The following is a 15,030-nucleotide window of genomic DNA, read 5'->3' as shown; positions in this document are numbered from 1 at the left end:
GAAACTTTAGAGTGTTTTCTATCCAATACTAATAATAATATGCAAATATTAGCAACTATGACTGAGGAGCAGGCCGTTTGATATGGGCACCTTTCATCCAAGCTACTCAATACTGCCCCTTCAGCCATAAGAAGTTAATATCAAATAAAGATTGATTGTTTGAAGAATTTTTCAAGTCTCTCTCACTTGTTTAGAACTTCCAGGACACCAGGTCTTACCACAGAGGAGGGTCTCTCAATCTGCCGAAAGGCCTAACCTAAACACACACCCGCACACACCCACACACACCCACCCGCACACACCCGCACACACCCGCACGCACCCGCACACACACACCCCTGGGGTGGATAGATGAGAGATGAGAGCTGGACCAAGTAAGATCAGATTGCGTCTATTCCCTCTTCCCCCCCACCCCTCAGTATACCTATTTTCCACTGTCCCTCTTTGATGACACGAAAATCCCCACAGGGCTTCCTCAGAGTGACTGACAGCTGTCAATCAAAGTCAAGCCCACAGCATTACAAGGGAAGAGTTGATGGACAGCCTGAACTCCCCTCCTGGTGTTTCCCTGTCAGAACTGTTATCATTGTCTCATTGTTCTTCTCTTGTTTATTGTTAGGTGACCACTCATTCTATTGTGTGGCTCTGGTACATTTAGCCCAAGAAAACTGTATAATGTTAGAGTAATAAGCAACAGTAAAACATACTGACATAATAGCTGTAAAATCAATTATTCTAAACCTTTTCCCTCCTGAATGCAGTACTGTTGCTTGTAACTATTGTTATTTTAACCAGCATTTAATATTACCAGCTAACAAACATAAATATTGCATAACATCAATCTAAGCCTGATTGTGTGACATAAGTGATCTCATTCTTCTCATGACTGTCAGTGAACATCAAAGGTTCACTGCCAATGAACATTTTCATAAACGTTGTAGGACGTCATTAATTAGGCCTTAATGGGACCTGACTGCCGTTAGTGTGTGGAGTGTGTTAACCACCTAGTCATTAACTATGGGAGACCCTGATTGGGATATTGTTGTGGTGTGTGCATATGCGTGTTTGTGTGTGTGTGTGTGTAATGTCAGATATAACACCAGGACCAGCACTGATCCACTGACTGGTTCTGCTTTGATCAATCAGGCCTGTGTGTGTGCATGTGTAGTTTGGTTGGAACCTCCTGCTGGTCCTGATGAAGACGAATGGGCTAACAAGACATGGCGGAATTGCTTTTTGGGAGGGGGGGGGGTGAGTGCATTGTGAAAGGAAGGGGCGATTTGTCATTGATTTATCGTTCTAGCTAGTGCATAGCCACCGTCATCTGTAATTATGAAGTGCTTTGAAAGGCTGGTCATGACACATATCAATACCATCATCCCAGACACCCTAGACCAACAAATTAGCATACCGCCCCAACAGATCCATAGATGACTCAATCTCTATTGCACTACACTCTCCCTCTTACACAAGAGGGGAAATAACTATGTGAGAATGCTGTTCATAGACTACAGCTCAGCGTTCAACACCATAGTCCCCTCCAAGTTTATCACCAAGCTAGGGACCCTGGGACTGAACCCCTCCCTCTGCAACTGGATCCTGGACTTCCTGACGGGCCGGCCCCAGTTGATGAGGGTAGACAATAACACCTCCGCCACACTGACCCTCAACACCCATCGGGTGTGTGCTTAGTCCTCTCCTGTACACCCTGTTCACTCACGACTGGTGGCCTTGCATGATTCCATCACCATCATCATCATTTTCTGATGACATGACGTGGCGATGAGTCAGCCTACAGGGAGGAGGTCAGAGACTTAGCAGTGTGGTGCCAAGACAACAACCTGTCCCTCAATGTCAGTAAGACCAAGGAGCTGATCGTGGACTACAGGAGAAAGAGGGGAGAGCATGCCCTCATCCACATCGACAGGACTGATGTGGAGCTTGTCGAGAGCTTTAAGTTCCTTGGCATCCACATCACTAAGGACTTAACATGGTCCACACACACCGACACAGTTGTGAAGAGGGAACGGCCGCCTCTTCCCCCTCAGGAGGCTGATAAGATTTTGCATGGGCGCTCAGATCTCCAAGAAGTTCTACAGCTGTACCATCAAAAGCATCTTGAATTGCAGTGGTCTTGACCCGCAAAATGCTACAAAGGGTACATCGCTGGGGCCTAGCTCCCTGCCATCCAGGACCTCTATATCAGGCGGTCTCAGAGGAAGGCACGAAAAATTGGCAAAGACTCCAGCCACCCAAGCCATAGACTGTTCACTCTGCTACTGTAGCAGACTTTGCTACTGTAGCCGGAGCTTCGACTCTCGGACCAACAGGCTCTGAGACAGCTTCTACCCCCAAGCCATAAGACTGCTAAATAGCCAGACTGCTAAATAGTCAATTAATGGTATCTGAACTATCTGCACTGACTCCATCTTGCACTGACCCTAAGAACACTCACTAAACTTTATATACACAGTTGAAGGTGCATGTCAGAGCAAAAACCAAGCCATGAGGTCAAAGGAATTGTCCGTAGAGCTCCGAAACAGGATTGTGTTGAGGCACAGATCTGGGGAAATGTACCAAAAAATGCAGCATTGAAGGTCCCCAAGAACACAGTGGCCTCCAACATTCTTAAATAAAGAAGTTTGGAACCACCAAGACTCTTCCTAGAGCTGGCCGCACGGACAAACTGAGCAATCGGGGGAGAAGGGCCTTGGTGACCAAGAACCCAATGGTCACTCTGACAGAGCTCCACAGTTCCTCTGTGGAGATGGGAGAACCTTCCAGAAGGACAACCATCTCTGCAGCACTCTACCAATCAGGCCTTTATGGTAATGGCCAGACGGAAGCCACTCCTCAGTAAAAGGCACATGACAGCCCGCTTGAAGGTTGCTTAAAGGCACCTAAAGGACTCTCAGATCATAAGAAACAAGATTTTCTGGTCTGATGAAACCAAGATTGAACTCTTTGGCTTGAATGCCAAGCGTCACCATCTGGAGGAAACATGGCACCATCCCTACAGTGAAGCATGGTGCAGGCAGCATCATGCTGTGGGGATGTTTTTTCAGAGGCAGGGACTGGTCAGGATCGAGGGAAATACGCACAGAGCAAAGTACAGAGAGATCCTTGATGAAAACATGCTCCAGAGTGCTCAGGAACTCAGACTAGGGTGAAGGTTTACCTTCCAACAGGACAACTTTTTTTATTTATTTTTTATTTATCCAGGTAAGTTGACTGAGAACATGTTCTCATTTACAGCAACGACCTGGGGAATAGTTACAGGGGAGAAGAGGGGGATGAATGAGCCAATTGTAAACTGGGGATTATTAGGTGACCGTGATGGTTTGAGGGCCAGATTGGGAATTTAGCCAGGACACCAGGGTTAACACCCCTACTCTTACGATAAGTGCCATGGGATCTTTAATGACCTCAGAGAGTCAGGACACCCGTTTAACGTCCCATCCGAAAGACGGCACCCTACACAGAGCAAAGAGTGCCTCCTACTGGCCCTCCAACACCACTTCCAGCAGCATCTGGTCTCCCATCCAGGACCAACCCTGCTTAGCTTTAGAAGCAAGCCAGCAGTGGTATGCAGGGTGGTATGCTGCGGACAATGACCCTAAGCACACAGCCAAGACAATGCAGGATTGGCTTCGGGACAAGTCTCTAAATGTCCTTGAGTGGCCTAGCCATAGCCCGGACTTGAACCCAATCGAACATCTCTGAAGATACCTGAAAAAAGCTGTGCAGCGACGCACCCCATCCAACCTGACGGAGCTTGAGAGGATCTGCAGAGAATAATTGGAGAAACTCCCCAAATACAGGTTTGCCAAGCTTGTAGCGTCATACCCAAGAAGACTCAAGGCTGTAATTGCTGCCAAAGGTTCTTCAACAAAGTACTGAGCAAAGGGTCTGAATACTTATGTAAATGTAATATTTAATTTTTTTCTAAATTGCATAAAGGTCTTAGAACCTGTCTGTTCTTTGTCATTATGGGGTATTGTATGTAGATTGATGAGGGGAAAAAACAACTTCATCAGTTATAGAATAAGGCTGTAACGCAACAAAATTTGTAAAATGTCAAGGGGTCTGAATACTTTCTGAATGCACTGTACATACTCACTCACACACACACACACACTACACTCTCACTCCCACGGAAATCCCTCACACATTCTAACACTACATAAGCACGCATAACACACACATGCATACCGATACAACACAAACAAAAAGTACATGCACACACATACACACTTTTACACATCATTTGCTGCTGCTATTCAGTTCGTTATTTTACTCTTATTATTATCTATCCGGATGCCTAGTCACTTTACCCTGCCTTTATGTACATATCCACCTCAAATACTTTGTACCTCTGCACAATGATCTGGTACTGATACTTTTTATTTTTTATTTTATATCCTCTGTGTTAGTTACTATTATTTTGTATAATATTTTTTTAAACTGCATCGTTGGGAAAGATTGTAAGCAAGCATTTCATTATAAAGTCCCACACCAGGTGAATTCGGCGCATGTGATAAATAAAATGTTATTTGATCTCCCTTCCCCAGTTCCTCCCAGGACCCTTGTTCTTTAATTACATCCCCCTACCCCCCCCCCCCCCCCCCACCACTTCACCCAAGCCCTTATTAGAATCATCATACCAACCATCATACATCATTGCTACTAGGGTGGGGGGTTGGGGTGCAATGGTGGGGTCTAATGGGGGAGGGGGAGGTGGGGGGCCCAAAATGTCACAGGAATGTTGATTTTGCATCCATTACTCCTTCACTCTGCCTGGGAGAGGGAGGGAGTATATGGGGGGGGGGGGGGGCGGAGGAGGACAGACCAAGAGAGAGTGATGAAGAAGGTTGGGTGAAGGTCAAAGGAAAATTAGGAAAGAAAGCGGGTGACGGGGAGGAGAAGAGGGATAAGTAGGCGATTAAGGTGTGTAGATGATGGGAGCAAGGGATCAGGAATGACAAATGGAGAGACCCACAAAAAGAGAGAGAAGGGGAGAGGGTAAAGAGACATTAAACGCTGTGGGAGACCCAGAGGTCCAGTGTTTAAACATGATGCAGGAGAAAGACTGGAGAAGAGGAGAGCAGAGCAGACGAAAAGGAGAATACGAGAGGAGGGGGAGAAAACAGTGACAAGAAAGGAGAAGGGACAAATGTATGGCATGACTGAGAATTAAGAAGGAGAGAATGATAGAGCAAAGGAGTGGAGTGTGAGAAAGGGATGACTGACTGTTATTATGCAGCAACATGTATTTGTCCTGTTAACATTAAAAACACAATGACATTAAACCCCAGGTACACACATTAACTCTAAACTCTGCTGTGAGAGAAATAGAGACCAAGAGAAAAGAGGGGCCACGCTCCTCAAACACGATTTATCACTGCATTGCCATTCCCACTCTGAAATATTGGCCTATTAAAACATTAATTGAGCTGATTAAACTGCAATAAAATCTAACATAACTTGTACCGACAGTTTCAGCGCCTGATTTATTAGTCCAGCGCTTTGCATCCTCAAGTATCCTCCTCCATCAGAGACCAGACAGACTGAGGATTGTAGTGGGGAAACAGCAGATGTTGCTGCCACCTATTGGTGGCTTTAGAGTGCTGCAACTGCGTGCATTGGAACCCAAAAGAGAGCAATAGTTATGGTGTCTTCTTGTAGGCACTAACAGAGACTAATTGCGCCATGGCACGTTGGCCAAAGCTTATGGGGAATGTTTTAATGTTTTTGGGGATAATCGCCAAAAATAATATATATGGTAAACACAGGCTTATACATTTTGTTCTATGAGATCATCATCAGCAGCTAACGTCACTTTTTGTGAATTTTGAAGCATTTATGTAATCAATAATAAGCACATAAAAGCTTCATAATTCATGAAGGTCATGATAACTGACTGATATTATCTCATAGAACCAAATGTAAGATATCCTAAACCTGTGTTAACATCAGACCTTATTTTTGTTGTTTTTCCCCCCCAAAAAACATTAATTTCCCCCATAAATATAGGTTAAATAAAAATAAAAATCAATGGCTGAACGAACCAGAGATTTCATTTCCGTTTTTTAGGACTACAAACTGGCGAACTCTATAGCTTGTATCATAAGCAACAGACATGCTAAATTATGAAAACACCAATCTCTCATTGGACAGACGCACGTAATATAACTGGTATCGTAACGTCTGTCAACAGTCAGTAGGATGCAACGACTCAAAAGGAACTTTTTTGCCGGTGCGCAGATTTTCGTCACTGATTATTTGGACAAATCCCGATTTCGCAGGTGTTCACATCTTTCAAATTTCGGAAGGGGAGGAGACATTTGTCCCATAGTCTTGCCCCTAACCAAAGATGGTCTATTATATTGACAAGATATTCAAGTGACTGCTTTAACAATGGAAATCAAATCAAATACATGTCCTCATAGATGGAAGGCAGGCAGGAGGAGGCAAGACCAGGTGGGAACATTCTAGCCAATGAGATGGCAGATATGCATGTGGACAACAGCCATTGAGATGGATAAATGACTCATCTTTGAGTCATTTAACTCAGCTCTCCAGAGAGTGGTACGGTCAGCCCAACGCACCACCGGGGGCACACTGCCTCTGCCCTCCAGGACATCTACAGCTCTGTCAGAGACAGTACAGGTGCATCAAAGCTGGCACAGAGAGACTTAGGAGACCATCAGACTGTTAAACAGTCACCACTAGCCGGCCTCTGCCCAGTACCCTGCCCTGAACCGGTACTCTACCCTGCACCTTAGAGACTGCTGCCCTATGTACATAGTCATTGAACAATGGTCACTTTAATAGTGTTTACATACTGTTTTACACACTTTATATGTATATACTGTATTCTAGTCAAGGCTCATCCTATATACAGTTGAAGTCGGAAGTTTACATACACCTTAGCCAAATACATTTAAACTCAGTTTTTCACAATTCCTGACATTTAATCCTAGTAACAATTCCCTGTCTTAGGTCAGTTAGGATCACCACTTTATTTTAAGAATGTGAAATGTCAGAATAATAGTAGACAGAATTATTTATTTCAGCTTTTATTCTTGGGGTCATTGTCCATTTGGAAGTCCCATTTGCGACCAAGCTTTAACTTCCTGACTGATGTCTTGAGTTGTTGCATCAATATATCCACAATATTTTCCCTCCTCATGAGCCATCTATTTTGTGAAGTGCACCAGTCCCTCCTGCAGCAAAGCACCCCCACAACATGATGCTGCCACCCCTGTGCTTCACGGTTGGGATGGTGTTCTTCGGCTTGCAAGCATCCCCCTTTTTCCTCCAAACATAACGATGGTCATTATGGCCAAACAGTTCTATTTTTTTTTCATCAGACCAGAGGACATTTCTCCAAAAACTACAATCTTTGTCCCCATGTGCAGTTGCATACCGTAGTCTGGCTTTTTTATGGCGGTTTTGGAGCAGTGGTTTCTTCCTTGCTGAGCGGCCTTTCAGGGTATGTCGATATAGAACTCGTTTTACTGTGGATCTAGATACTTTTGTACCTGTTTCCTCCAGAGTTTGAAGGTGGGCCTGGAAATATATCTACAAGTACACCTCCAATTGACTCAAATTATGTCAATTAGCTTATCAGAAGCTTCTGAAGCCATGACATAATTTATATATAGATATATATATATATATATATTGTTGCAACCCCTATTACCAGCCTGTTCAACCTCTCTTTCATATCATCTGAGATTCCCATAGATTGGAAAGCTGCCGTGGTCATCCCCCTCTTCAAAGGGGGAGACTCTAGACCCAAACTGCTACAGACCTATATCTATTCTACCCTGCCTTTCTAAGGTCTTCGAAAGCCAAGTTAACAAAAAGATTACCGACCATTTCGAATCCCACCGTACCTTCTGCGCTATGCAATCTGGTTTCAGAGCTGGTCATGGTTGCACCTTAGCCACGCTCAAGGTCCTAAATGATATCATAACTGCCATCGATAAGCGACATTACTGTGCAGCCCTATTCATCGACCTGGCTAAGGCTTTCGACTCTGTCAATCACAACATTCTTATTGGCAGACTCAACAGCCTTGGTTTCTCAAATGATTGCCTCGCCTGGTTCACCAACTACTTCTCTGATAGAGTTCAGTATGTCAAATCGGAGGGCCTGTTGTCCGGACCTCTGGCAGTCTCTATGGGGATGCCACAGGGTTCAATTCTCGGGCCGACTCTCTTCTCTGTATACATCAATGATGTCGCTCTTGCTGCTGGTGATTCCTTGATCCACCTCTACGCAGACGACACCATTCTGTATGCTTCTGGCCCTTCTTTGAACACTGTGTTAACTAACCTCCAGACGAGCTTCAATGCCATACAACTCTCCTTCCGCAGCCTCCAACTGCTCTTAAATGCAAGTAAAACTAAATGCGTGCTCTTCAACTGATCGCTGCCCACACCTGCCCGCCCGTCCAACATCACTACTCTGGATGGTTCTAACAACTACAAATACCTAGGTGTCTGGTTAGACTGTAAACTCTCCTTCCAGACTCACATTAAGCATCTACAATCCAAAATGAAATCTAGAATCTGCTTCCTATTTCGCAACAAAGCATCCTTCACTCATGCTGCTAAACATACCCTCGTAAAACTGACCATCCTACCGATCCTCGACTTCGGCGATGTCATTTACAAAATAGCCTCCAACACTCTACTCAACAAATTGGATGCAGTCTATCACAGTGCCATCCGCTTTGTCACCAAAGCCCCATATACTACCCACCACTGTGACCTGTACGCTCTCGTTGGCTGGCCCTCGCTTCATACTCGTCGCCAACCCCACTGGCTCCAGGTCATCTACAAGTCTCTGCTAGGTAAAGCCCCGCCTTATCTCAGCTCACTGGTCACTGAAGCTGGAGACTCTTACCTCCCTCACTAGCTTTAAGCACCAGCTGTCAGAGCAGCTCACAGATCACTGCACCTGTACATAGCTCATCTGTAAATAGCCCATCAAATCTATCTCATCCCCATACTGTATTTATTTATGTATCTTGCTCCTTTGCACCCCAGTATCTCTACTTGCACATTCATCTTCTGCACATTCTACCATTCCAGTGTTTAATTGCTATTTTGTAATTACTTCGCCACCATGGCCTATTTATTGCCTTACCTCTCTTATCCTACCTCATTTGCACATGCTGTATATAGATTTTTCTACTGTATTATTGATTGTATGTCTGTTTATTCCATGTGTAACTCTGTGTTGTTGTATGTGTCGAACTGCTTTGCTTTATTTTGGCCAGGTCGCAGTTGCAAATGAGAACTTGTTCTCAACTAGCCTACAGAGGCTAAATAAAGGTGAAATAACATTTTTTTTTAAATAAAAATGTTATCTGGGAAGCATTACCAGTGTATATTTGGCCTTTGTGTTTTAGGTTGTTGTCCTGCTGAAAGGTGAGTTTGTCTCCCAGTGTCTGTTGGAAAGCAGACTGAACCAGCTTTTCCTCTAGGATTTTTCCTGTGCTGAGCTCCATTCCGTTTCTTTTTGTCGTAAAAAAGAAATCCCTCATCCTTGCCGATGACAAGCATACTGTTACGGCTCTCGTCGAAAGGAGTGGACCAAAGCGCAGCGTGGAAAGTGTTCATGATTTTTATTTTCAAAAACACTCAAACAAAATAACCAAAGTGAAAACGAAAGTGCACAGTTCTGTCAGGTACAGACACGAAACAGAAAACAAGATCCCACAACTGAAGGTGGGAAAAAGGGCTGCCTAAGTATGATCCCCAATCAGAGACACCGATAGACAGCTGCCTCTGATTGGGAACTACACTTGGCCAAAAACAAAGAAACAGAAAACATAGAATGCCCACCCAAATCACACCCTGACCTAACCAAATAGAGAAATAAAAAGGCTCTCTAAGGTCAGGGCATGACACATACCCATAAAATCATGCAGCCACCACCATGCTTGAAAATATGAGGAGTGGTACTCAGTGATGTGTTGTGTTGGATTTGCCCCAAACATAACGCTTTGTATTCAGAACATAAAGTTCATATTTTTGCCACATTCTTTTTCAGTTTGGCTTGAGTCCCTTATTCCAAACAGGATGAATATTTTAGAATATTTTTGTAACTGTTTTAAGACCCATAAAAGAATGCACAACTCGTTGGGACCTTGACACGAAGGAGCTATAGCAGCCGACAACCTTACAGAGATCCTCTTCTTTCATCAAAAAACAAGAAACTGATGTTGCAGTGGGCTAAGGAACGAAAACACTGGACACTGGAAAATTTGAAAAACATTTCCTGGTCTGATGAATCCCGGTTTCTGCTGTTTCACGCTGATGGGAGGACTATGGTATGGAGAAAACCACATGAGTACATGCATCCATCATGCCGCGTGCAGTGGTGTAAAGTACCTAAGTAAAAATTATTTTAAGTAAGTAAGTATCTGTACTTTACTATTTATATTTTTTTACTCCACTACATTCCTAAAAAAAAAAAGTTATTTTTACTCCTTACATTTTCCCTGACACCCAAAAGTACTCATTACATTTTGAATGCTTAGCAGGACAGGAAAATTGTCTAATTCACGTACTTATCAAGAGAACATCCCTGGTCATCCCTACTGCATCTGGTCTGGAGGACTCACTAAACACAAATGCTTAATTTGTAAATGATGTCTGAGTGTTGAACTGTGACCCTGGCTATCCATACATTTTTAAAACAAGAAAATCGTGTTGTCTGGTTTGCTTAATATAAGCAAAGCAGACGACACTATGATTTATACTTGTACTTTTGATACTTAAGTACATTTAAAACAAAATACTTTTAGATTTTTACTCAAGTAGTTTTTTACTGGGTGACTTTTAATTTTACTTGAGTAATTTTCTTTTAAGGTATCTTTTACTTAAGTATGAAAATTGGGTACTTTTCCCACCACTGGCTGTGTGTCAACATTGCAGGCTGGTGGTGGTGGTGGTGTGATGGTGTGGGGTGTGTTTTCATGGCCCACATTGGGCCCCTTGATAAATGTGGAGCAACATTTGAATGCCACAGGATATCTGAACATCATTGCCAGTCAGGTGCATCCTTTCATGGCAGCAGTGTACGTACAGTACCCTGCCTATGTACCCTGATTAGCTGTGTTTGTTTCAACTGAGCTATCATGTCAACACATTTAGACATTGATCAGCTTCCATACTATTTGCATAGACTACCTAAATAATATTGAATAGTTGAAAGCAGTGGAGGCTGGTGGGAGGAGCTATAGGAGGAAAGGCTCATTTTAATGGCTGGAATGGAATTAATGGAACTGTATCAAACATATGGAAACCACATGTTTGACTCTGTTCCATTAATTCCATTCCAGCTTTTACAATGAGCTTATCCTCCTATAGTTTATCCCACCACCCTCCTAATTGAAAGTAACTCCTCTAACTTTTCTTACACAAGCTGTATGTGAAAGTAAAAGTGAGGTTGGGTTTATGTAGACTACATTGACATCTGATTTGCCCAAAGGCACCCTAATTTCAACGTGAAGCTAGGTATACTATTATTTATCTATGGTTGAATGGATCTTTGGACGTTTAGAAGTAGTTTCCATTAACTCTATAAATAGGATGTCAAATTTATATTATCAATAATAAACTTTTACCTTTGGATAATATATATATATATATATATATATATATATATATATATATATATATATATATATATATACAGTACACACAGTGCCTTCAGAAAGTATTCACACCCCTTTACTTTTTACACATTTCGTTGTGTTACAGCCTGAATTTAAAAATTATTAAATTGAGATTCAGTGTCACTGGCCTACACACAATACCCCATAATGTCAAAGTGGAATTATGTTTTTAGAAATGTGTACAAATTATAAAAAAATTAAAAGCTGAAATGTCTTGAGTCAATAAGTATTCAACCCCTTTGTTATTGCAAGCCTAAATAAGTTCAGGAGTAAAAATGTGCATAACAAGTCACATACAAGTTGCATGGACTCACTCTGTGTGCAATAATAGTATTTAACATGATTTTTGAATAACTACCTCATCTCTGTACCCCACACATACAATTATCTGTAAGGTCCCTCAGTCGAGCAGTGAATTTCAAACACAGATTTTCTCTAACCACAAAGACCAGGGGGGTTTTCCAATGCCTCGCATAGAAGGACACATATTGGTAGATGGTTAAAAAATAAAAAAGCAGACATTGAATATTCCTATGAGCATGGTGAAATGATTAATTACACTTTGGATGGTGTATCAGTACACCCAGTCACTACAAAGATACAGATGTGCATCCTAACTCAGTTGCCGGAGAGGAAGGAAACCGCTCAGGGATTTCACCATTAGGCCAATGGTGACATTAAGGCACCAATGTTGTACTGGACTGTCATTCAGTCTGTTGCACTGCACAGTTTGTGTCAGCCTACTTCTTCCTCTTTCATCAATGACCCGTTTTTGACCACTGGCCTGCCGTTGGCTGGATGTCCTTTGGGTGGTACACCATTCTTGATACACATGGGAAACTGTTGAGCATTAAAAAAAAACAGCAGAGTTGCAGTTCTTGACACACTCAAACCGGTGTGCCTAGCACCTACTACAATACCCTGTTCAAAGGCACTTAAATATTTTGTCTTGCCCATTCACCCTCTGAATGGCACATATACACAATCCATGTCTCAATTGTCTCAAGGCTTTAACATCCTTCTTTAATCAGTCTCCTCCCCTTCATCTACACTGATTGAAGGTGACATCAATAAATGGTCATAGCTTTCACCTGGATTCACCTGGTCAGTGTATGTCATGGAAAGAGCAGGTGTTCCTGGTGTTTTGTACACTCAGGATGAATATAGGCTGAAAAATATATCAGCAGGACGCAATTTCAACATATACATAGTTCTGATGATTATTGGATTGATGTAACAACCTCTTAGTCAGGTTAAGTCATTGCATTTAAGTTGAAGTTTTACCCTAATTTCAATGTTTACAACGCGGATTGAAATTAGATGAAAACAGTACTGGTTGATGACTTTTTGCAAATCCAAATGTGTATTCCACATAGATTCCACATCACAATAGGTTGACTAATGACGTTGAAACAATTCAACCAGTGTGTGCCCAGTGGGTTTATTCTTCCGGGGGATTGCAACATTCAGCAGGCTATCTGATTCAAACCATTACTCATGGCATTAGCTAGTTAGTTAACAATTAGGAAAAATAGATAACTTAATTATGACTATTATTGGAGATGTATATTTATGCATGCATTTAGAATATTTAAATCATTTTATTGCTAGCTGCTTTAATGTTTTAATCACGTATTATAAAAGTCAATTTTACAATCATGGATCAGAGATAGAACATTTGAAAAAGTCAGACAGATCAACATCAGAGTGGTATTTCTGGTCATCTGTTGTTCTTAATCACTGCAGGTGGAAAGAAGTTTTCATATTCTGATGGAACAGCAGATGAGGTGTCCACTAACCATGGCCTGCTATCAACACAGGAGGATTGTGAGTTCCACATTTATCAAAGACATTCATTTATGCTTCAATTGATAGTAGTTTGATATGAGGGTAACCATACACTTTCAATACAGTACACTCTCAAGTTAATTCTCAATGAAGATCTTTATTCCAACAAACTCACTCTAACTTCCCAAACCACTGTTGTCCATGGTATGTTGTTGATAGGCTCAGTGTAGTCTTGGAGAACCTATTCTGTGATTGCTGCTTACCAAGCTTTTTTGATTGTATGAAGGCACAGGCTGTGACGGTGGTTGGTTTTATATTTGGTTTAGAGTCGAGAGTGGTGTGTGTTGCATGTGTGTATATGTATTTGCTTGTATGAGTACTACCACTGCTCTGTGTGTGTTTTTGGTTTTACCATCCTTGTAGGGACCAAACAAGGAACATTGCCTTAGGGATTAGGGCTCGCACACATCGCACCGAATGTGGATCCAGTGTTCATCTCCCTATCATTCAGCGCACTGTGTTTTCATTAGATTCTACTTGTAAAATTGGTGCTCACTCGGTTTCGCAAGTTATGTTCAGAGGTGCTAACGCTATTGTGTGTCTGAGCCCTTAAGGTTAGGAGTTAGGGTTAGGGGTTTGGGATTAGGGTTAAGGTTAGAGTTAGGGTTAGGGGATAGGGAAAATAGGATTTTGAAATTAAATCAATTGCTTGGTCCCCACAAGGATAGTAAAAAAAACATGTTTTTGTATGTGTGTGTGTGCGCGTGTGTGCGCGTGCATACAAGTGTATGTGTGTGTGTGGTGTGTGAATGCACAAGTGGGCGTGAGAAGTTGTGTGTGTTCACACGCTCTCATCAGTGGTGGAAAAAGTACCCAACCGTCATACTTGAGTAAAAGTAAAGATACCTTAATAGAAAATGACTCAAGTAAAATTGAAAGTCACCCAGGTTTAAAATATACTTAAGTATCAAAAGTAAATGTAATTGCTAAAATATACTATCAAAAGCAAAAGTAAAAGTATAAATCATTTCAAATTCCTTATATTAATTTTTGTAAAGCCAGGGGCAGACTCCAAAATTCAGACATAATTTACAAACAAAGCATGTGTGTTTAGTGAGTCTTCCAAATCAGAGGCGGTAGGGATGACCAGGGATGTTTGGTTGATAAGTGTGTGAATTTGACTATTTTCCTGACCTCAAAATGTAACAAGTACCTGAGCGCCAAGTCTAGGTCTAAAGGGCTCCTTAATAGCTTCGGCCCCAAGCCGTAAGACTGCTGAACTATTAATCAAATGGCGGACTATTTGCATTGACTCCCCACCCCCAACCCTTTTGTTTTTACACTGCTGTTACTCGCTGTTTATTATCTATGCATAGTCACTTTACCCCTACCTACATGTACGAATTACCTCGACTAACCTGTACCCCCGCACACTGACTCAGTACCGGTACCCCCTGTATATAGCCTCATTGTTATTTTATTGTGTTACTTTTTTAATTTTTTACTTTAGTTTATTTAGTAAATACTCTATTTTCTTTAAACTG

Source organism: Salvelinus sp. IW2-2015, unplaced genomic scaffold (assembly GCF_002910315.2).
Source record: "Salvelinus sp. IW2-2015 unplaced genomic scaffold, ASM291031v2 Un_scaffold944, whole genome shotgun sequence".
NCBI classification, from domain to species: domain Eukaryota; kingdom Metazoa; phylum Chordata; class Actinopteri; order Salmoniformes; family Salmonidae; genus Salvelinus; species Salvelinus sp. IW2-2015.
The sequence above is the reverse complement of the archived record's forward strand: the minus strand, read 5'-3'. Positions refer to the sequence as shown.